Source organism: Rhinolophus sinicus, linkage group LG03, assembly GCF_036562045.2.
Source record: "Rhinolophus sinicus isolate RSC01 linkage group LG03, ASM3656204v1, whole genome shotgun sequence".
Taxonomy (NCBI): domain Eukaryota; kingdom Metazoa; phylum Chordata; class Mammalia; order Chiroptera; family Rhinolophidae; genus Rhinolophus; species Rhinolophus sinicus.
In genome coordinates, this window is record NC_133753.1 from 76,297,807 (window position 1) to 76,323,815 (window position 26,009).

The window sequence follows — 26,009 nt, forward strand, 5'->3', positions numbered from 1 at the left end:
TTCTTTTCACTTGTATTTGTCTGTTATTTTAGTTTAGTAGTTTTCTATGTTTTTTTCTCCATTACATCTTTTTTTAATGTTTTGTGTTTCAGTCTGGATTTTTGTTTTGGGTTACCATTAGGTTTGTGTAAAATTCCTCATACATACAATAGTCCTTTTTCTTCTGATTGCACCTTATCTCCATTCACCTGTACAAGTTCAGTCCTTTTCCTCCTCCCCTCTTGTTTTTGCTGTCATAAATTATACCTATCTATATTGCGTTCATTATCAAATTGCAGAAGTCATGGTTATTTTTAAATGTTTTCCCCCTTTAACCTTTATGTTATAGTTAAGTGTTGAAAACCCTATTCTGAAGTAGACTCACATTTTCTTGCTTCTGTTTGTCATCATACTCAAAGTTTTCATATTTTTGAGCTTTTGTTTCAAGTGGAAGAGTTTCTTTCAAGTTTTCTTATAATACAGGTCTTGTGGTGGTAAATTCCCTCAGCTTTGGTTTGTCTGGAAAAAGCCTTTATTTCCCTTTTGTATCTAAAAGATATCTTTGCTGGATATATTATTCTTGGCTTATGGTTTCTTTCAATAATTTGAATGTTTCATTCCACTCTCTCCTGGCTTGTAAGGTTTCTACTGATAAATCTGATGACAATCTAATGGGGTTTCCTTTGTAGGTTACAGTCTTGTTTTTTTTCCTGGTTGCCAGGAGAGTTATTTCTTTTTCATTAATTCTTGACAGTTTTAACATAATGTTTCTTGGAGTTCTCTTGATGTTGAGATAATAGGTGATCTGTTATCTTCTTGTATTCAAATGCCCAGTTCTTTGCATCGGTTTAGGATGTTCACATTGATTATTTCTTTGAAATATGTTTTCTGTTCCCTTCTCCTTCTGGTATACCTATTGGTATATCTATTTTGACACGTTCTTTCTAATGGAGTCAGATAGTTCTCAGAGTTCTTTCATTTTTTTAAACTCTTAGTCCTCTCTCTTCTTCCACCTGAGTAAGGTTTATTTCTTTGAGCTCACCAATTCTCTCTTCCAGGTGGTCTGCTCTATTTCCAGTGCTCTGTAATGCATTCTTTATATCACTTATTAAATTCTTCAGCTACAGAATTTCTGTTTGGTTCTTTTTATACAGTTTCAATCTGTTTGGTAAAGCACTCCTTTTGTTCATTAATTTTCTTCCTGAGCTCACTGAACTGCCTTTCTAAATTTTCTTGTGTCTCGTTTAGTTTTCTTCATAAATGCAATCGAATCTTGAATTCTCTGTCACTTAAATCACAGTCTTCCATGTCTTTAAGTTTGCTTTCTGGAGACTTCAGTTTCTTTCTGTGCTACCTTGTTATATTTGTCATTCATGGTATTTTGTGGCTTGTTTCTCTGCCTGCTTATTTGAGGTAGTGAGCTCTTTTCTTTTGCAGATACTGTTTTGCTCTTAACAACTCAGCAGGTTGGTCAGTACTGGTCTTTTTTTTCTCTTACCTGTACTACTGGCACCTCCAAGATTTCAGTGAGGCAGTGTTGTTTCAGATGTAGAAAATGCTCCTTTACTGCAGGGTGATGGGCATCTCCTCTGTGTTTGAGTTGTCTCTGTCGCAGGGCACCACACCCATGATGGGATGTGGCAGGTGGGGGGGGGCTCCTGTTCCTGTCTCTTTGTAGTGGTTATCCTCCACACTGTGCTGAGGTATCTTCACTGCTTCTACCAGATTCTGCTGCAATGGGTAGGTAAAAAGACGTGGGTTTGTGAGTCTGCATCTGATGCACTGCTGTGCTGCATCTCCTCTATTGCCACTGGGTTTTGCTGCAATGGGAACCACCTTTCCAGGCAGGGAGTTTGCTTCTGCCCCTCCTACCTTCTGGGCCACAGTGTGAGGGTCACAGCTTGACTCCTCCACCACTACCATGTCAGCTAGTGTCACAGCAGTCTCCATAGCGCATTTGTGGCCACCATCTATGTCCGTCTCCCCATTCTGCCTCCCCTACTCATTCCAATAAGCCCACCTGCAGATGTACTGATATATGGATCTCTCAGATATGTTTGTGTGTTGAGCAAAGGATCCTTTGTTGAATTATAGTTGTCTGACTTGTACATTTTAGAGTAGATACAAAGGGATTTTTTCATTCCACCATGATGTCCTAGCATAAGAATATTTTCTACACTATGACTATGAAAGACAGTCTCTTGAATAGAGCAGACACATATGTGCAAATATAAATGTAACTGTTGCTTAACTTATTGATGATGTGGTTAGGAACGCAAAGACCAAGTTGTATAAAAACATTGACTCACAAGTTCTTTACTTTCACAGTTTAAAACAATCCAGACATAAACTGCATACAGTTAACTAAGTAGGCTATTTGTGACAATGATGAAAATTTTTAGTTTTTTTTTGTGTTATGACACACATTAAATTTTCACCTATTTAAACTTACTAAGTCTGATTATAGATGAAGTTCTTGCATTATATATCATTACCTTTATAAATCTGATTTGGTGACATTTTGCAAAGACATTTACTTAAGATATTAATTGCATCATTCATTGGAAACTAATTTACATTAAAATTACTACATCCTGGTTATAGTAATTAACTACCACAGGCAGTTCAAAGTTTTGCTTGATGAATTAGATTCACAAACTGTAGTCTGCTACATTACACATAGGTTAAATGGTTTAATAATGTGTGATGCAGAAGACATGTTTGAAATTATTCACTAAAAGCTTTTAAACTTTTTGAATGGCACTGAAACTTATATAAATCCTTTCATTTTTTTGCAAAAATATTTATGTATAATTAAATTCGATAGTTATTAATGATGAGACTGAACTTTCAAAATCTCATTTACCAATAACCTTTGACCCATTTTTCAATTGTGACACTGTTTCCCAGAAATGAAATAATGTTCCAAAATCAGACTTTAAATAGTGAATAGTGGCTATTATAAATACATACTTCAAGGTTGCCTTTAATAGTATATAGCTACTTTAATTTTATTGGTGAAAATCATACACCAAAGAGACCATTGTTCTATTTACATTTTCCACTTAACGTTATATTAGGGAGAATGGGGGTAGGCAAGAGTGGATCAATTTTGCTGAAGGCCAAATAATGGCAGTGTCTTTGACTCACAGCAAAGTCTGATATAGTCCAAGGTTTATGTGTATGGCAGATATACAAATATATACTAGGTCATACATACATAAATAAACTAGTTTTGCCCCCAGAAAGTACTTGCCTTATGTATTCAGCAATTGGCAACTTTTCTGTTCCCTTTCTTATTTCAGTCAAATATTCATTGCAGTTAGAAATTTTTCTTAATATATTTGAAGTTTATCAGTTATAGGTAGGTGTTTTCCGGTTTCATAAATGATGGAGTTTTTGTTTCTCATTTTTCTTGTTTGGTAATGGCTTTAAATAAGGAAAGAAAGAAGGGAAATCTTTACCAGACAAACTGTATATATTGCTAAATTACTGTCAACAGTGTAAAAATAGGGCTATCATTGAAAGTTACTGAGCTACAGTGTGTTAGTAAAGAATATATATTGTCAAAGAGAAAAATTCATCAGACAAAGACTTTATTCAAGGTTCTTACAAGAGAGGTCCCAGAATGCAGTCTCAACCCAACTCCACTTGTAGGAGGGGTTACAAAAGCTGGGATGTCTAGACAATGGTTTGGTGGTTGCCAGAGGGTAAGGGGGGTGGGGGGTGGGGGGTGGGAGATGCGGGTAAGGGGGATCGAATATATGGTGATGGAAGGAGAACTGACTCTGGGTGATGAGCACACAATGGGATTTATAGATGATGTAATACAGAATTGTACACCCAAAATCTATGTAATTTTACTAACAATTGTCACCCCAATAAATTTAATAAAATAAAATTTAAAAAAAAAAAAAAAAGCTGAGATGAACTAGTGAACAAGTATTGGAGGACATTTGGGAGGAAGTTAAGGGATAAGGTCAAGCACATTGAGTTAGTCCCAACTTTCCAAATATTTTTTTACTCTGGGATTAGGCCATCTGTGTTGACTAATTGGTACCCAAGGAAGTTAGATTCCTACCCTCCCAACAGAAGCTGGGAGATGAAGGAGCTATCTTCCTTGATGATTACATTTTAAAATGATGACTTCTAGGTCTTTGAGAAAGACAATCCTGTGTTATAAAACTGGCAAGGGGCTTTTAAAAAGATGTAACTAGACCTCAAATGGGCAAAGAAAATGTTTATAATTACAAGTTTTCTAAAGAAAATACCCTAAAAAGAGGCATTTCAGGGCCTAGAGTCAGGAGTAAGGCTGTATAAAGTTTAAATTTATGGAAACATTAAGGCTGTCAGGGTCAACATGATAATCAAGATTGAGTTATAGTGATTCTCAAAAAAAAAAGTTTTGTCAAAGTTAGTCAGTTTTTTTTAAAAAATCACTGTGCTAAGATCTTATTGCTGTTTGCAAGTATCCACTGTTATAAATTGCTAGTTTTAATGATAAAACTAACACTTCTTGAAAAAGGATTTATTTTCACACTATGTAATGCAATTTGAAAACAAGTTCTAAACTTAACATTTTAGTATAGGGAAAAAGATTTCAGTTTTCACTTCCAAATCAAGGAAGGAAATTATTAAATAAATAACATTTCTACTTTTCACTTTCTGTTTGGTCAACTTGAAATAAAATCTTAATACAGCAGATTCTCAAATAATGTCATTTTGTTCAACATTATTTCATTAATGTTGATGAGATATTGTAGGAATTTAACATTCATTTATATCAATGAGCCTATGTTAAATTAGGTTTTATGTCATTTCACCACATTTCCAATAACCTATCGACAATGTTAAACGAGGGTTTCTGTACCATACATGGGTATTTTATGTTCTATGCTGAGTCAGTTAGGACACACAAATTATTCTGCCATAACAGCACAAAGCATTTATTTTGTAACTCTAAAAAACTAAGAATAATTTCTTACTCATCTTACATGTCCATTAAATGTTGGCTGGGGCTCTAACCTCTGTCATCCTCACCCCAAAGATCAAAGTTGATGGATTGACCTGGAACACTGTAAGACAGAAAAGGAAAAAGTATAAAATTGCTTATTGAATCTTTAAACATCTGGGTGAATATCACTTTCATTCATCTTTCATTGATTGACGCCACCCATGGTGTGTAACTTCAAAGGCTGAGTTCCGATTTAGTGCCTGGAAAGCAGAGAGAGTGAAATATTTGTTACAGAGCATTAATGACTATCACAGTACACCCATTGATCACTAAATATTTTCATCATGCTGTAATGCAAACATATGGAAAGATGGACTGTCTCGCTCTAGGTTCTTCATGATGATGGGATTTTGAATTGGACATTAAGGAAATATAATGTATGCCATTTCCTCAAGGAAACATTAAAATCCTCTTACCCCTGATTCACAATGAATTTGTAATCGGTCTAAATTTTGAAGTGACTAAGAGGAAAGCCTTGAGCTGACATATGCTAAGCATGCAACATGAATATACCTATTAATGGAATATACCTATTTCAAAAAATAAACTCGTAGGGCCTGGGTGTCATTTGTTACTGTGGCTAAATCTAGGCCATTCAAACTAGTACATTTGCTTATAACTTAATTCAGTAAAAATATAGAACTGTTTATTCTTTACAAATCTGTTTTTTATAGTCTTCTCAATTTGTTACTCTTGCTTGCTGTTCTTTGTTCATCTATTTAACTACTTGAGGAAGGACCAAGCAGTGATGAGAACAAAAGTTTATGCATGATGTTTTTTCCATGAAGCTTCCCCGCCATGTTCAAATTTTTACAATATTTAGTTTTATCAAACATCTCTCCAGGGACAACATTTTTTCCCCAGGAAACTAGGTGAGAGTAAGCTAAGCAGACTATAAGCAAAACAGAGGGTAGACATATTTCGTACTAGTCTTATGAATGATGATTTTCTAGCCAAAACCTGGCATTACCAACTTCGGTCTTTTTTCCTGGTGAACATTTATCTCTAGGTCTTCAGAGAATGAAATACTTGAATAAAAAATTATACAGTATTCTGAAAAAATTATACAGTATTCTGGACAAGATGGCAGAGTAGGTAAATGCTGTACTTGTCTCCTCCCATTAAAATTATAACTAAATTATAGAACAACAACCCTTGAGAACCACCTGAAGACTAGCTGAACATAAGTCCTATAACTAAGGATATAAAGAAGCCACAATGAGACTGGTAGGAGGAGTCCCCATAACATCTGGCTGTGAAACACAGTGGGGATTGCATCCAGTGAGATAAGGGGCTGCTGGAGTCCAGGCATTCTTCTTGAGGGGCCCAAACATGTACTCCCTCACTCACAAACTCACTTGTTGTGGGATCCAGTGCAGGGGCAGAAACTCAAAAAGCACAAAGGACACACATGGAGAAACTGAATTGACTAGCTTCAGGGAGGGGAGAGAAATGCTGGCAGGCATCATTGCTCCTTTGTTGTGTACTCCTCCCAGCCAGCCTCCCAGTACCAAATATGAGCTTTCCATTAATTGGGCTAACACTGTTTGCCCTACCCTATTCCCCACCCAAACCACTTCCAGTGGCTTTTCCACATGAGCAGCCTGCCTTGGCTCATACTGTGGACTTTCCTAAAACCTCTCAAAGCTCCACAAACCCCAAACAAGTAGCAGCTGGCCTTAGTGCCCTGTACCTCTTGCTCAGTAGCCCCAAGCCCAGTACAAACAGTGACCACTCTCTGCTTGAATTATAACTCTGATCAGGTGTCCCCAAGTCTAACATAAGCTTCAGCCAGTGTTGGCTTGGAATATAGTTTCAACTAAGTAGCTAAAAGCCTGGCACAGTGGCAACTGGCCTCAGCTAACATTATGGTAACCACCAAAGGGTCCCAAGCTCAGCACTAGTGGCAGCCAGCCACAATTCACAGAGTAACCTCTCTGAAGTGCCTCCAAGCCCACCAGAAATGTTAAACAACCACAGATCACTTTGTGGCTCCCAGCAGGTAGCACCAAGGCTGGGACAAACAGTGGCTGACCTTGACCTGCACTGGAGCCCCTTCCAAGAGGCTCCAGAGCCAACAATCCCAGTGGCTGTCTTCAGACCCACCAGAGAACCACCCAACCAGCTCCACAAATGATACACCCAAAGGGTGGACTTGGCTGACAAAAGAGCACTGCCAGAGCAACTCCCACTCCATGGGGTTACCTCCCGCAAAATAGCTTACCCACTGTAGTCACCACCAGCCCTCATAGTGAGTCCGCATAAGGATTAATCTCACCCACTTATGTGCCAACAGCAATCAAGGCTCAAAGATAACAGGTGGGCACATACAACACACATAAGGGACACCCTTAAAGCACCTGACTCAGTTGACAATGGAGACAGTACCACTGCAACCCACAGGACACCTACTACATAAAGACACTCTGCCAAGAATGGAGACGTACTCAATCTCTGTAATATAGAGAAATAGGGAGTCAGCCAAAGTGAGGAAACCAAGAAACAAGTTCCAACTGAAAGAACCACTGCCACTTCTTTCAGTTGGGATTATCAGAAATACTATGAACAATTAATTATACACCAATAAGTTGTGTAACCTGGAAGAAATTGAGCAATTCCAAATATACATTCTTTCACGGATGAATCATGAGGAAATAGAAAATCTGAACAGACAGGTAACTTCTAATAAAACCAAATCAGTAATCAAAATACTTCCAACAAAGAAAAACCCTGGATTGGTTGGTTTTACAGGTGAATTTTAACAAATATTCAAAAAATAATAACTAACCTCAAACTCTTCCAAAAACTTGGAGAGAAGCTTCCCAAACTCATTTTATGAAGCCAGAATTATTGTGATATCAAAAAAAGATAAAGACACCACAAAAAAAAACAAAAAAGAAATTACAGGTGAATATCCCTGATGAATATAGATGCAAAACTCCTCAACAAAATATTACCAAACTGAATTCAACAAAACACTGAAAAGGTCATACACCATGATCAAGTAGGATTTATTCCCAGGATATAAAACTGGTTCAATATCTACAAATTAATTGATGTGATACACCACATAAACAAAATGAAAAACAGAAATCATATGGTCATATCAATAGATGCAGAAAATTCATGACATAATTCCAACATCTATTTATGACAAAATCAGCAAAGTGTGTATAGAGAGAACAGACCTCAACAAAATAAATGCCATATATGACAAAACCACAGATAACATCATTTTAAATGATAAAAACTAAAAAGCATTTTCTTTAAGATCAGGAATAAGACAGGGTTGTCCATTTTCACCAATTTTATTCAACATAATATTGGAAGTCCTAGCCACAGCAATCAGACAAGAAAAAGAAATAAAAGGTATCTGAAGTGGAAAGGAAAAAGTAAAACTGTCGCTATTTTCAGATGACATGATACTATGTACAGAGATGACCAAAGATTCCACCAAAAAACTATTAGAATTGACAAGTGAATTCAGTAAAGTAGTAAGATACAAAATTAATATTCAGAAGTAAGTTGCATTTTATACACCAATAATAAGCTGTCAGAAAGAGAAATTAGGAAAGCAATCCTATTTATAATTGCATGAAAAGAATAAAATATCCGGAATAAATTTAACCAAGGAGGTAAAAGACCTGCACTTGGAAAAATATAAGACATTGATGACTGAAATGGAAAAAGATAAAAATAAATGGAAGGATATACCATTCTCATGGATTGGAAGGAATAATATCATTAAAATGATTATACTACCTAAAGCAATCTACAGATTCAATGCAATCCTTATCAATGAGATTTTTCACAGAACTAGTACAAGTAATCCTAAAATGTATATAGAACCACAAAAGATCCTGTATAGCTAAAGCAGTCTTGAGAAAGAACAGAGTTGGAGGTATCACTGTGGGGACAGAGCCAGGAGTGCAGTTTCCAGGCCCTCAAACTCACGTGGAAAGGTGCTGGCTCAGGTAGTAAATGGCCATCAACTGTGACTGGATGGCCATCAGCTGTGGCTAGTTGGCCGTCAGCTGTAACTAGTGAGCCACTGGCCACTAATATAACTGCCGTGGCTACACTAGCAGAAAAATGGAGGCTAGCAAGAAGATGGTGGCTGAGCTAGCAAGCTCAGATTGCAGTTAGCACGGCGGGGTGTGGGTTGCGGATTGCAGAGAAGTAGACGGCAGGTTGCAGACAGTGTGGCTCTTGCTTCCTGTGTCTCCAACCCAGCCGCCAGCGAGACTCTAGTGGTATGACTCCCCTATCTATGGCTTCATGGGTGTTCCTTTTTGGCCTCACCGTGTCCTGATTCTTATGTGGGGAGCGGGAGCTGAGACACCACAGGACACCCTGCACGACACCTGGTGCAGCAAACAGGATCCCCCGCATGACAATCACACTGTCTGATATCCAACTATAGTACAAGGCTATAGTAATCAAAACAGCATGGTACTAGCATAAAAACAAACATGTAGATCAACAGAACAGGATAGACAACCCAGAAATAAACTCACCTCTATATGGTCAATTAATTTATGACAAGGAGGCAAGAATAAAGGTAAAGACAGTCTCTTCAATAAATGGTGTTGGGAAAACTGGACAGACACATGCAAAAGAATGAAACTGGATCACCTTACCATCTATACAAGAATAAACTCAAAATGGACTAAAGACTTAAATATAAGATACAAAACCATAAAACTCCTTGAAGAAAACATAGGCGGTAAATGCTTTGACATTAGTCTAAGCCATACTTTTTTGATATGTCTCCTCAGGGTAGTGAAACAAAAGAAAGAATAAACAAATGGAAATATATAAAACTAAAGTTTTGCTCAGTGAAGGAAACCATCAACAAAACGAAAAGACAACCTACTGAATGGAAGAATATATTTGCCAATGATACATCCTATAAGGGTTTATAGAACTCATACAACTTAACATCAAAACAAACAAACAAACAAAATCCAATTAAAAAATGGGCAGAAGACCCAAATAGACATTTCTCCAAAGAAGAACTAGAGATGGCCAGTACACATGAAAATACACTTAACATCACTAATCATCAAGGAAATGCAAATTAAGTCCACAATGAAATCACCTCACACCTGTCAGAATGGCTATCATCAATAAATCGACAAACAAGTATTGATGAGGATGTAAAGAAAAGGGAACACTTGTGCACTGTTGGTGGGCTTGTAAATTGATGAAGCCACTATGGAAAACAGACAGTATAGAGGCTCCTCAAAAACTAAAAATACAACTACCATGTTTCAGCAATTCCACTTCTGAGTATTTATCCATGGAAACCAAACCAGTAATACTAAAGACATATGCTCCCCTATGCTCATTATAGATGTGAAAGCAACCTAGGTGGCCATCAATAAATAAGTGGATAAAGAAAAAAGTGGTACATATATAAAATAGAATATTATTAGCCATAAAATACTCATACAGAGAACAAAGGGATGATCTCCAGATGGGAGGGAAATTGGGAGGATGGGTGAAAAAGAGGAAAGGATTAAGAAACACAAATAGCCAGTTATAAAAATAGTGACAGGTATGTAAAATACACATAGGGAATATAGTCAGCAACAGTGTAATAACTATGTGTTATGTCAGATGGGTACAAGGCTTAAGGGATGATCACTTCATAAGTTTTATAAATGTCTAATAATTTTATTTTACACCTGAAACTCATATATTATTGCATGTGAACTGTAATGGGAAAAATACATTTCAAAAACTGAAAAATTATATAACCTACTTGCCTATGGTAGAGGAAGTGGTGGTTTGGACCAACATTTACCGTAAACATAACTAGAAAAAAGAGGAAAAATTATTTTTAATATGTTTGAAGGGAAATGAGAGATACCAATTAGGTGAGGAATTCTGCGGGGTAATCTAGAAGAGAATGTAGTCCAAGGAGAGAAACCTGACTTTTGATTCCACTTTTACCCAATGCCGGTTTATAAAGTGCTGCTTAGAGACTGAGAAACTAAATAGACCTTTCTTCTGGCTCATGCTGATAAAGAAGCAAAAGGGACCCATTCTAAGGGGAAAAGTGAGTTATAGAACTCCTAGATAACAGCTTCATCCTAGAAGTTAAGGGTAAAAAAAATTGGGAAAATACCCATTTATTTTCAGCTTGAAACCCTAGAGAGGCTATAGCAGAGGAGCAAGGTAGGAGATAAAATAGACAAGCCCCCAAGGTTAAGTCACCTGAGATTGGATTAGGCAATATAAAATAGCTATTTCTTTGGCTAATGCAATTCAAAACTTAAGAAATTGTTTTGGAAGAAACTAACATTGATTCAAAGCATCAAATTATCTACATTTTTATATGCAATGTTAGTTGAATCAAAAATTTAGCAATTTTTGGCAGATGTGGAGAAAAGAATCTGTGGCATACTGAAAAAAAGGGGGATGAACAACAGAAATACATGCACAGAAAATCTAAGTATACTAGAAATTGACTTTAATAGAAATTGGTTATAATTACATATATGAAATGAATATATGTTATACAAAGGTTATATAAATAGTACATTGGATATTCTAGATATGTTTTGGATACATTAGAAATTAAAATAACAATGTTTAATATGCCTGAAAACTTATAAAGCAAGATGGCAAATTTTGGCAGAGCACAGGGAACCATAAGAAAAATGACAGGAAATAAAGACAGACAATATTTGAAGAGACAATGACTAATTTTTTTTTTTAAAACTGAAAAAAATTAGCCATGGATTAAAGCATTATGAACCCCATGCAGGATAAATACAAAAAATTATATGTAGGAGCATCACAGTTAAACCGGGACAACAAAATATGCAAAGACATTCTTAGAACTATTTAGATAAAAGATATATTACATCCAATTGTAGACTGGCTGACAAAAATAGATTCCAAATTTATTATCTGGAACAGGGTTTGTAAAAAAATTACATTAGAAATTAGACATAGTGACATGTTAAAATGTTACCTCCAAGTTTGGGAATAAGAGAAGAATGCTAGCTGACAACACTTCTATTCATCGTTGCTTGAGGTCATAATCAGGTACCAAGGAAAACATTTGTTTATTGCATAGTGACTTGAAAGAAAACAGTAAACCTGTCAGTATTTGCAGACCAATAAGATTATTATTAGAAAACCTAAATGAATATGCAAGACTCTTCTACATGTTGCCTACAAGAAACTCATTTCAGATATACGGACACACACAAGCTGAATGTGAATGAATGGAAAAAGATGTTTCATGCAAATGTAAACCAAAAGTAAATTAGGGTACCTATGCTTGTATCTGACAAAATAAACATTAAAACGATTGAATAAGAGACAAAAAAGGGCATTATATAATGAAATCCAACAAGAAAATATAACATTTTAAAATGCTTATGCACCCTAGATAGGAACAGCTAAATATATACAGCAAATATGAACAGACCTAAAGTAAGAAAGAAACAGCAATATAATAATAGTAGGGAAGTTTAATATCCCACTTACATCAATGGATATAACATCCAGACGGAAAGTAAATAAGGAAACATTGACCTTAAATGACACATTATATCAGATAGATGTCACAGATAAATACAGAACATTCTACCCAAAAAGCAACAGAATATACATTCTTCTCAAGTAAACATTCTCTAGGATAGAACATCCAGGCCACAATATGCATCTTAATAAAATTAAGAAGATTGAAATCATATCAAGCATCTTTTACTACCACAGTAGTATGAACTAGAAAACAGTTGCAAGAAAAAGAGCTGGAAAACTCACAAATATGTGGATATTAAATAACATGCCACTGAACAATCAATAGGTCAGAGAAGCTCTCAAAGGGGAAATAAAAAAATTACCTTGAGACAAATGAAAACACACCCCCCAAAACTTATGGGACACAGCGAAAACAATTCTAAGAGAGAAGCTCATAGCAATAAATGCTGACCTCAAGAAAAGAAAAATCACAAATAACCTAACTTTATACTTCAAGGAGTAGGACACAAAAGAACAAACAAAACCCAAAATTAGTAGACAGAAGTAAGTAACAAATATTAGCATGAAGATAAATAAAATAGAGACTAAAAAGACAATAGAAAAGATCAATGAAACTAAAAGCTGTTTCTTTGAAAAGATCAACAACATGACAAAATTTTAGCTAGACCCGCCAAGAAAAGAAAGAGAATGGACTCAAATAAAATCAGAAATGAACATGACTTGAAATTGATACCAGAAATACAAAGGATTATAAGAGACTAGTATGAATAATTATATGCCAACAAATTGGACAAACTGGAAGAAATGGCTACATAACCTACCAAAACTAAATGTTGAAGAAATAGAAAACCTGCACAGACAAGATTACTAATAAGAACATTCAATCGGTAATCAAAAACTTCCCAACACACAAAAGTCCAGCCACACAGTTTTACTGGTAAAGTCTACCAAACATTTAAAGAATAATTAATACCAATCCTTCTCAAACTCTTTCAAAAATTAAAAGAGGAGGCAACACTTCCAAATTTATTTTACATGGCCAGCATTACCCAGATACCAGACAAAGATGCCATAAAAAAAGAAAATTATAGGCCATTATTCCTGATAAGCATTGATAAAAAACCCTTAACAAGATATTAGCAAACTTAATTCAATAATACAGTCAAGTGCTACATAATGATGTTTCAGTCAACAATGAATTTCATATATGGCAGTAATCCCATAAGATTATAAGAGGTGGAAAATTCCTATTGCCTAGTGACTTCATTGCCATCAGAGTGTTGTAGTATAAAACATTACCCAAATACCATTGTGTTACCATTACCTATAGTATTCAGTATAGTAACATGCTGTACAGATTCATAGCCTGGGAGCTATAGGGGACAGAAGTTGTCCCCCCAAAATATGTCTCTTTGGCATAAGGATTATTTTAGGCTGGTTAGGTTTTTTTTTGTTTTGTTTTGTTTTTAAAGCAGATATGGGAGAAGCTCTGGAAACCAAATAGAAGTTATCCTTTGTGAAAAACATTTATGTTTGTAAGGGCAATCTTCATTTGTAAGGGTTTCTCCCTAGCTGTACCAAGAAGGAGATGATCTTATCTCTAGAAACTCTCATCAATGCAGAAGGTAAAGACTTAAATCTACGTAACAACCTTACCCTCATTTACTGTGCTTTTTCTGATAACCTACCATAACTGACTCCCTATATGCCCAATATCTTCTTTTATCCTCAGCTGAAGATGGTATTTAAGGTGGTGGCATTAGCCATTTCGGGGAATTACTCAGTTTTCTTGGGTCTCTCCCATGTACACAGGAAGTATACATGTTATTATATTTTTGTTTGTTTTTCATCTGTCAATCTGTCCTTAATATAGGAATGTCTTAGCCAAGAACCCAGAAGGGTAGAGGGAAGATTGTTTTTTCTTTCCCTACAGAGCAATAGGCTATGCCATCTAGGTTTGTGTAAGTACACTCTATGATGTTTGCATAAAAACAAAATTAGCTAACAGCACATTTCTCAGAATACATCTTCATCAAGTGACACATGACTATACATTATTAGAAGAATCACATACCACAATCAAGTGGGATTTAACAAGGAATGCAAGGATGGTCCAACATCTGCAAATCAATACATAAATCAATACAACACAACACATGAACAAAATGAAGGATAAAAACCATATGTTCATCTCATGATGCAGAGAAATCATTTGACAAAATTCAATATCCATTTATGATAAAAGCTCTCATCAAAGTGGGTATAAAGGGAATGTACCTCAATATAATAAAGTCCATATATGACAAGAACATTAAAAAATATATTAACCACATTCATCACTGGGTGGTAGAATTACAAAGGATTATTCTATCTATATCTGTATTTTATGAATGAAATGCTTTTATAATTATAAAAATAATTGCTTTATAATTGTATACAGTGTCTTCAAGAGATCTCTTTTACCACACACACACACAACTTGAATTGTTACTTTTAGGTGTTATAAGTTTTGACTTAATTGTGAGGAGACATTTATTTTTCTTATTTGTTTAGTTATATAGCTATTTTGGGGGCCCTAAAGAAAAAGGATTTAAAAAAACCTTTCAGGCTAACAAGAACTCATTTCATTGGCTGACGGACAGCAGAATTTCAAAGGCATTTCAATAGAAGCACAGAGTTGGCAGAGACCTTTGAGGTCATCCAGCTCAAATTCTATAATGCTGCAAAGAGCCCAACCAGTATAGCAATATTCCAGGCATATTGACATCCATTCTCCAGATGCTTCAAATGACAGGTTGTTCATAATTATCTCAGAACACAGTCTATTCCAAAGATGGGTAGTTACATTATTAGGAAGTTTCTCCTTATTCTGAAATGAAGCATCTCCCTTACTACAACCACCTGTGTATAATTGCTTTTCCAGAACGTCAGTTCTTCAAATTTTATTTAGACATTTAATACTTCTTTCCTACAATATTTTTAGTTTTAAATATTTCAAAATATCCTCACTTGAAGTGGCTTCAAAATCTTGGTCACCCATCTCAGAATGTATTTGTGCACTTGTCAATGTCTTCTTAAATGTGCTGCCCAGAACTGAAAACAGTATACCAGATGGTGTGGTTAGTGCACAAAACAATAGAACTATTTCCCTCTTTATTCTGAACACTACATTTCTATTAATAAAACCTAATAATGCATTAGCTATCTTTTGACAGCCATGTCAACACTGTTGACTCTCATTGAAATCATGGTTATTAAACTTCTGACTCGTTTACATACAGAAAGTGGTTAAACCCGACTTCAAGAAGGCAGGAATTTTAGGCTTTAGAAAAAAAAATGAGTAAAATTAATGTGGAAATTTCTCAGAAGCAGATCAGAGAACAGACTGAGTAATGCTGATGATTTCACTTAAAAAAGAATAAGAGGAAGAGTAACTTCAAAGATGATAATAGATACATCAGTAACTTTTCCCTGATGTCATAGGAAGGAGGGTACATGTAGAGTCTGGATAACAATAAAAGCACATTCTCCTCTTTCAATTAGGATTATCATGCGGTATCTTTATCAATACCTTTACTTTTAACCTGAGTTTTTAATTGATTTTTTTTACTTCTGATAGAAACCTGCTTATCCAATCTGAGAATATATTTTAATGGCTATATTTAGTTCACTAATATTTATAGTGTTTATTACAATAGTCAGATTAATATCTAACATCTAGTAATAGTTTTATATTTGTTGCATTTATTCTGTTTCTTTTTTCAATTTTTCTTACACAGTTTTAATTAAGAGTTTAGTATGATTCAATAGTATCTGCTCTCTTAGCATGCCATTTATGCTTTTGAATGATTTTTTCTGTTTTCTCTTGAGCTTACAATATGCATTTTACATTATTTAAACCCACCTTCAAATATACTTTATGACTTCACATATAGTGTACGTACTTTAAAACAGAGTATCCCTTGTGACATTGCCATCATTCATTGCACTTATCCGTATACTATAATACAATATACATTGCAACAATTATTGATTTAAACAGTTATATTTAGATAACATTAAGAAAAGGAAAAATGAAAGATTTTATTTACCTTTATTTATTCTTTGACATTCTTCCTTTATGCATATCTATCCAAATTTCTGATTTGTATGATTTTCCTTGTACTTAATATACTTCTTTCAACATTACTTATAGGGCAAACCGGTTAGTGATTAATTCCTCCAATTTTTGTTTTTAAGAGAAAGACTTTCTCCTTTATTTTTGCAAGATAATTTCACTATATACAGAATTCTATGTTTGGTTTTGTTCTGTTTTGTTTTTACTTTCAACACTAAACATATCACTTTACTCTCTTCTTGCTTGCATGGTTTCTGAAGGGAAGTCTGATGTAAATCTTATTCTTGTTCTTTTATATTGTTTGCCTTGGCTACCCTCAGGATTTCTTCTTTGTCTCTGGATTCCGGCAGTCTTAAAATGATATGTCTCAGTGGTGTGGGTGTGTGAGTGTGTGAGTGTTGTATTTATTCCAAGCTCTTTTCACATGTTGGAGGTGAAAGTGGAGGACCACGTGTACTATTAACTCAAATTTGAGTGGGAAGGATAAAAATAGTAAATATATAACATTTACTATGTGCTAGCAACTGATAGATTTAGATATATACATATATGTATATGTAAATAAATTCATTTAACCCTTACAATAACTCTATTAAACAGTTATTATCCCCATTTCACAAATATAGAAAATAAACCCTAGAGAGAGAGGTTTAACAACCTGTCCAAGTCCACAAAGCTAAATAACTGGCAGAGACTGAATTCAAACATAGTCAACTTTTAGAATTTGTGCTGTATAATCACTATTTTATTGCCTATGCAATCAAATACACAAGTATTTTCTAACTCTATACCAGAACTAGAAACTGTGGCTGAATATACAAACACAAGTCAGAAACTGAGGAATTTTTGGCACACTTGGTGCCACTGAAATTACATTCAAACAGATGATGGCTTAATGCACAACCACACTTCCCTGAAAAAGCAGGATAGCTACAACGTTATAGAATCTGGTGGGAATTAGCTGACGTGCCGTAACTAAGAGGGTTAAATTTAGGCTACAATGCCTTGTGGACACACACAATTCTCCTTGTCCCTGGAAATTGATAAGATGTAGATCCCACCAGAGGTCTAAGACCCCAGGTATGATTCTTCCACAAGGGTTATCCCAAACAAAGGGCACATCCTGTGAAGCCTTGCTCTTTAGTGAGCACTCGCTCCAAACCCAGGAAACAGACTAAGACACTTCTGTGGTCTCATCTGCCTCTTCACCTCTTCTCAGGCTTCCAGATCTCAGTAACAAAAAAGCAAAATTATTGTGGATTATTTTCCTTTTAGATCCAAGGTATTCAAGCTACACAAATCTCCTGTTTAACTATATGCCAAATTAGGTGAGCATAGCCTTCCTTCTCCAAGGAGTCGCTAATGGTGAAAAATCACTAGTTTCATGAGAAAACATGACAGGTAATAGAAGGTGAACTTTCTGAGTCAAGAACATCTTTCTAAAATATAACTATTGCAAGAATGAAAAAAAACATTTTCTAAAATGCATAAAGTATTTTCTGTCCAAAATAAGAGTTTGAGCTTGTTGGGGCCCAGGGCAGGCTGCCCCAAGATAGCCCACAATGTCATATTGATTATTTTGAACTAAAATCACCTGAGCAACAGCAAGAGCAGGAAGAGCACTCTGACATTTTTCTGTCCTCCTAAAAGGTAATAAATCTCCATGATAGGTACCCTCCCCACTCCTGAAGGACTGAGAGACAAACTTATCAAAAGAGTTATAAAATCCAGTCAAAAAACCCTGTGTAAACAAACCTTGTCTAATCTACTACCCAAGCCCAAACCTTGATTAGATTCCTCACTAACAAATACCCAAACCTGCTTAGATTCCTTTATAGCTTTCTATGTCCTGTCAGTTTCTCAGAAATGTTTCTTTGTCTAAAAAGTATATAAAGGTGCCTAGCTCAATCACTTCTTTGAGCCTCATTTTAATAAGCTGGGCATCATATTGTGATTTTCCAATGAGCACATATTATATTGTTTATTTTCCTATTAATCTAGTCTGTGTCGATTTTATTATTTTATGACTAGTCCAGCCAGAAGAACTAAACAAGGGTAAAGTGGGGGGATTCTCTCTTGCTCTCCAACAAGTCCATGTATTTGACACTCACATAAATGATCAATTAAGAGGACAAATCTTATAGTCCAGCAATAAATCGGAGAGTATCATCCACATATGACATTTCAAGAAATTGGATATAAATTAAACCAGAGTGAGATATGGAACAATCAAGTGAAGAGAATAAGAAACCTGCCTGAAAATGAGTGTTGGGATGAAGGGTAAAATGCAAGGACCCCACTAATGGTATGTTATAGGATAGTTTAGAGAAAAGTGCTGACTCAAGTCAGAGTAGATGTCAAAATCTAGGTTTTTGAAATCCAGGTACTGCAAACCTGTGTGCCTTATGGGCAGAGCCTCATCATGCCAGAGGGATGTCTGCCCAGAATATATGTTTCTAAGTCTGACGGTTTTTCTGCTATTCCCTAAGATAATGACAGAGCCCTTGACCTACAGATCAGGGTATGGGGAACTGGATGGAAAGGGAAGGCAGGGAGTGGGATGCAAATATTAGATCTGTTGGAATCTTTTGTATCTGAATCTTTAACAATTGTTCTAAGCACACTGGTTTGAACTGACCCTGGACCTCATTCTACACTGTACTTACAATCTCTCACATACATAGTATAAACAACATTCTTGTTAACATTTGGCCTTCCCATAAATGTTGTCTGTTAAGGGAATGTTGTCTGTCTAAAGAGGGAATATCACATTATTAATTTAGGCTTCTAGAATAATCCTGGAAGACAAAATAACTTGGAAGTATTTTCTATGCCTATGCAGCCTCCTTTATCAGTACAGGCTACAGAATCCATAACTAGAAAATTATTAGAAAATTGCCTATTTTCCTTGTGCCTAGGCAAGATTAAGATTCTTTGACAAAAATCCATTGTCAATGCCAAATTCTATACAATCACAGATGCCTTCCTAACAGAAGGAGCACGCTGATTCAGGAGTTTAAAGGAAGGGCCTAATATGTGAGGTGTTAAGAAATGTCCCTTTTGGAAAAGAACTTACCAAAATAAGCGGAAAAAAATTTCCCAAATTTCACATTTTCAGTGATTCAAAAGGAAATTGCATGTATGTAAACAGAAGTATGGGGAAAAACTGAGAAAAGAAAAATAATCATAGATGAAATATGTGATTGTAGAGGAAACAAACTCAATGGAGTTATGCCAACAATACTTAATGGAAACAGTGAAGATTGGCATCACAAATTATTTCAGAATATAGAGAAGAAAGATAAAAAAACTACTATGACCATGAAAATTCCATGTGCTTACCATTCCCTAAAGAGGAAACCATTCTCAATAAAAGATTCTATCCTTTCAAAAAATATAAACTTAAAAAGTTTTGAATAAAGTATTATACAAAAAAATAAAATGATAAATAAAATAATATAATGCTAAATTTACATTAATAATGAAAAATAACAATCTCAACTAAATTCTCAGATTTTTCTGATATCGTTTTGAAAATTTTATAACATAATGTGTTTAATTTATGTGTTCAAACATTTGGTACATAAGTCCTCACCAAATGGAAAATTATCTTATAATTATTATCCTTATATTAAGAAGAATGTCAATTGCTACCTCGAGCCACATAAAATGAGAAAATATTCACACGATAGCTACATCTATATCGATCTATATCCATATCCATATCTATATCTATATCTGACAAAAGGACTTATTTTCAGAATATACGAAGAACACCCACAAGTCAATAATGAAAAGCAAATACCAATTGAAACTAAGCAAGAAAACTGCTACAGATAGTTCACAAATCAAGATGTATGGATGGCCAATAAGCACATAGAAAGTTGCTGAATACCATTAGCCATTAGAGAAATGTAAATTAGGATCATAAAGACATAAAACGGCATACACTCAAGAATGCCTACATTAAAAGAACTAACATCAACAATTTTTAGTAAGGATATAGAATAATCTCATATATTAATGGTAGGACAGTAAAAGAAAGAGTACAATGACTTTGAAAATGTTTGTTTTGTAATTTCTCACAAAATTAAACATGCATCTACTCTGTGACCACATAATTCAATTTTTGGTACATTTCCAAGAGACATAAAAATATATGCCTACAAAAGTAAGTTATAAAAGCATGTTCATAGCAGCTTAATTCACAACAGAAAAACCAAAACAACCCAAATGTCCAACAAAAATAGATGAACATATTTTAATATATTAGTACAATAGAATACTACTCAACAATAAAAAGGACGAAATACACAATAATATGGATAAATTTCAAACACAAAATAAATAAAATCAAGGGCAAAATAATAGCAAACCCACAATTGTAACAGAATCAGTAATGGAAATAACCACAGACTTGGAGAAGATTAAACGATTATAAATACTAATTATCAATAAAATTTATTTGTAACATTTTCACTGTGTTATAAGGTCTGAGAAGTCAGGCATTGTCTCAGCTTCACTCACCATTATATAATCAGTGCCTTATACAAAAATAAGTAGTCAATACATATCTATTGACTCTACAGACGTGCCAATGAATAAATGAGTAACCTCTCACATTAATTGATTAAAGAGGGAAAAGCAACATACTCATCTTAATAGAGAAATACAAATGCAAGCAATAATCATATATATTTATCAAACATCTAATTAGCAAAAATCAAAACATTGTTTAGGATTAGTTATTTTCAACTTCGTAGGATAGTAGCAATCTTATACACAGCTGCTAGGAGTTTAAATTGGTAGAGCCACTTTGGAGGGAGGTATGGAAATATTAATGTCAAAGGTTCACCTATTCTTTCATAGCAAAATCACATTTTAATATATGTTCTCTAGAAAATACTCAAATATGGGCACAATCAGTATATATAAGAATGCCTCTGAAACATGACCAATAACAAACAAAAGAAGAAGAAATATTACTGATGACAACCAACATGTCTACTCACATGGACCTGGCTAAATAAATCACATGATATTCATCCTATGGATGCCATGTATGCAGTTCAAAAGACTGAAAAACTCAGTGTGCTGACAGGAAGCTCTCCGAGATACATTAACCAAAGGGGGAAAAGTTGCACAACAATAGAAAGGTATTTACACAAACAATAAAATGAAATATGTATTTCTTTGGTAACATATGCGTGTTTTAAAATACAGATTACTGAAATGTATTACCCATAGACTGATGTCATACTACTTGCCCAGCTATATTTAAAATAAGATGTATATCTGATATGTATACTCAGACATAAGAGATTTGATTCGTGAAAGATTCTCCCAGACATTTTTTTTAATTATATAAGTTGATATATTTATACTGTTCACTTTTTTCATATTGAATTTTGTTTGTAAATATCCTTTGCTTAAGAAAATGCTTTTAAATTATCTTTAGTTTACATATCTTAGATATGAATTTTACAAGAGAGCAACATTTTAACGCTGTCAGATTTGGAGAGGGAAAAAATCTGTGGATGGGCAAGACTTTTGGCTTCCCAAGTTGTAAATACCACTTTGTAACAATAATGGTGTCTGTTCATACACACATTTATTTCCTATAAAATTTTAATTGTATTTTAATACATTTTATTAAATGATTGGAATTGAGAAGTCTTCATAATACATGTATATGGATATTAAAAGTTAGTTGATTTATTTGAAAATTTTTATTCAGTTTCCTTATAGGAGTTTTTCTTTTCTATTTGGTCACATTAGATTGAAAATATTTTAATTAGCTGCAGATTTATAGTCCAGTTTGTATTACCAGTTGTACATGTATATGTTTAAAACTACATATGTGAAATGCTGTACTTAACTGAGCACACAGTGTCCTATTGCTGAACATCGACTTAATCTTAGGATTTCAGGGATGCAAAAGTAAAGAACTAGGCAAACCTAAATAGTCAGAGACTGTTGAATACTTCAATTCACCTGCAGCTAACCCACCGATTGGGACACCCTATTTGTTGAGAAACGCTGTGCCAAGGATATCACATTTAATGGCTTTGGCAAGAAGAATGATTTTCATCAGCTGTAACAAACAAGTTCCTCATCTCCAACCCTACCATCTGTCCTCCTGGTTTCCACCCAGAACTCTAATATGGGCTCAGTTGAACAGGTTTCAGACTGCCTAAGGTCACTGCACAATCAACCTTAACAGATGGCATCACAGCAAACATCTAAACGGTAGCAGTGGCCAAATACAGAGGATAATCCTCATTGCTGAGGAAGAATGCCCTCTGCGCATGCCGCCCTGATGTTCTGATTCTACTAAACATTTCATGTGAAAATAAGCCTCCATAGTCTTTATATTAATAGCTTCAGTGGATCAGTCTTTGCACTAATTTGCCAGTGCATATTTTGTTTTTGTTTTTTACAATCTTAAACCTTGTTTTTTGTGTCTTCATTGTTTTGGTATATTTAGATAAAGGTAATACTCTTGATAATATTAATACTCTTGATACTATTAATGACCATCAGAATATTATAAATGCATTTAAAAGGAGAAATAGGCTAGGAATTAGGCATTCTTTTTTTTCTCTTTATGATACCAGTGTGTACTGAAAAACAGTACTGTTAGCTGTTAAAATATTCATATACGGTTTAAGATAACAATAAGTAATGAATGATAAATATAACATCCTCTTAACTTTAAATTTAGTCCTACTTAAGTAACACCCATATACCCATATGCCCACTGACCGATATTTTCACTTGATTTCTCAACATCATTTCAAATTCAACAGCACAGGTTATTATTGTTGCTCTCAAATTAGCCTTAATCCCTAATTTCCATATTTCTGTTATGAGTAGTTTCATTCCATCATTTGCCTAGCTTTAAAATTTGGAGACAAAGAATACAAGAATTTAAAGTTCATCCTGTCTTTTTTTTTTTTCAATATTAACACCATTAGCCACACATCCCATCATGTTCCAAGAATTCTGGAAGTCAAGTTTATATCCTCCAAGTGGGAATTGGAGACATCTGTTCTGAAGAAGCACATTGACCTAAGAGAAAAATGTATAGATACTGAAATCCCCAATGAAAAGTGTCAGAGAGAATTTTCTATAATAAACACTTTAACCTCTGCCACACAAAATTCATTTCATACCTCTTGCCCAAATCCATTTTCCTAAAATGCTATTTCCAACATGACATTTACCATTCTATATTTTTTGTGCTTGCTTACTTTGTCAGGCTCAATGCTCAGGTTTTAACAGTGTTTATACAACAGTTTGCATAGTGCGAGTCTTTTTCTATAGTATTGAAAAGAAATGTAATCTGGTCCATAACATTTTTTCAAATAATTTCCCATAAATGTATTGTACCATTGTTGTATCTAACTGAATTTTTGTATCAATATTTATAGTTATTGCTCAGGGTTATTTTTAAGTTGTAATAAATCAATTTAAGGAAAAAATATATAGGTACTTCTACTTTATTACCATAATAATGTGTTATTTTATAATTTCTGTCATATCTGTTATATATTCTTTCTCCTACTTTTGATATTGTTTTTTGCTCTTATTTTTCTTTAATTGTAGTTGTTGATAATGTCTACTCATTGCTTCAAAGAATAGGCTTATATGTATATAAACCTATTGATTAACATATTTTCTACTCAATCATTTCAGAATATACTTTTGTTTATATGGAAGTTATTTCTTCTAAAGGACAGTACACATTAAGTTAATAAAAGTTAAAACATTAGAGAAATTGGAAAAAAGTAGGAAGTGGCTTGCTTAATCTTTCAGAAATGACCACCACTAATTATTTGGTGTATAGTTTTTCAATCTTTGTTTTGAGCACATATTTGTTTTTTAGTGTGTTATTTCTATGTAGGCAGAGAGAACAAGAAACAAAGGGAGCCACTAACAGAAAAATGACATAAAAATATTACTTGATTTACAAAGTGGAGAACCTACTTTACAACGTTTTATTTTCACTTAATAGTATATTAAGGATCTATTTAAATATATATCATGATATATATATCATGATATATATATCATGATATATATATAATGATATATATATACATATATATATATATATATATATATATATATATATATATATATATATATATATCTTACCATGATAAAAGAAATCATCTCATAAATATTATAAGAATGCACCATTTATTTTACCAGTACATTTTTTTTGGACATTTCAGTTGTTTATATAGGTTCTCACTGTAACTAATATCCCACTAAAATGAACACCTTGATAGATACATTTTTTTTTACATACAATGGCAAATATATATTTAGGATAAATGCTTAAAAGTACATTTTCATCTAGCAACTGAACAGCTACAGGGTCAAAGACAAAATCAAAAGTGAAATAAAAAAATACCTTGAGACAAATGAAAATGAAAAAACAACATACCAAAACTTATAATAAGCAGCAAGAACAGTCCTAAGTGGAGAGTTCATAGTGATACATGCCTACCTTGAGAAACAAGACAAATCTCAAATAAGCAATCTAAGTTTACAGCTCCAGGAACTAGAAAAAGGAGAAAAAAATGAAGTCCAAAGTTAGTAGAAGGGAGGAAATAACAAACAGAGCAGAAATAAATAAAATAGAGACTACCAAGACAGCAGAAAAGATCACTGAAACTAAGAGCAGGTTCTCTGAAAAGACCAACAAAATTGACAAAACCTTTTCTAGACTTATCAAAAGAGAAAGGACTCAAATAAATAAGAAATTATTAAAGTGAAATTATAACACAGTCGATTTCATTGTTTGTCTTTATGTTTTGTAGTTTTAATGAGATGCTTAGAAAGATCTATTTCTGTAACATTATATAAATATTTGCTTATACTTTATTCTAATACTTTATTATTTTATTTTACCTTTCTGGGATTAATTTTGACCTGTGACTTAAGCATTTTTTTAACTTAAATTGTCCTAAATGTTTTATTTTTTTCTCAAACACCAATGAATAAGCCATTAATTTTCCAATAATTTGCACTAACATCTTAATTGTATACTATCTGTTTTTCTATGATGAATTAATTAGCTAATACCATCGACAAATGGGAGAACGACGTCAATATAATATAGGAGACTTACTGGTTCATTACATGAATTTTTCAATTTATTAATGTCCCGTGATATAAAGTAGTAGCAGCTGAATGTACCAACACAGCTAAAATATGTATGTCACAAAGGAATACCCATTAACTACATTGCGCACTGATTCTAGTTACTTCCTTTTGTCTCAATTTGGCCATTACTCTGCTTTGTCAGTTTAGTTCTTTTCTACTGTTGTATATTTTTTCTTATCTTCACAGATTAGCAGACTTAAACCTTAAAACTTACAGATT

The 26,009-nt window shown here is 34.0% G+C and overlaps 1 long non-coding RNA gene across 1 annotated transcript in view; it reads right to left on the reverse strand.

Moving 5' to 3' along the window:
- Positions 1-2,967: 2,967 nt before the first annotated feature.
- The window catches only part of LOC141570618 (uncharacterized), a 419,448-nt gene continuing 396,406 nt past the window's right edge, over positions 2,968-26,009 (reverse strand). Inside the window, exons 8-9 of the long non-coding RNA XR_012494826.1 lie at positions 4,974-5,054; positions 2,968-3,408 (exon numbers count right to left, since the gene is read on the reverse strand). This is a non-coding gene — a long non-coding RNA (uncharacterized LOC141570618). The remainder of the gene's footprint in view (positions 3,409-4,973; positions 5,055-26,009) is intronic.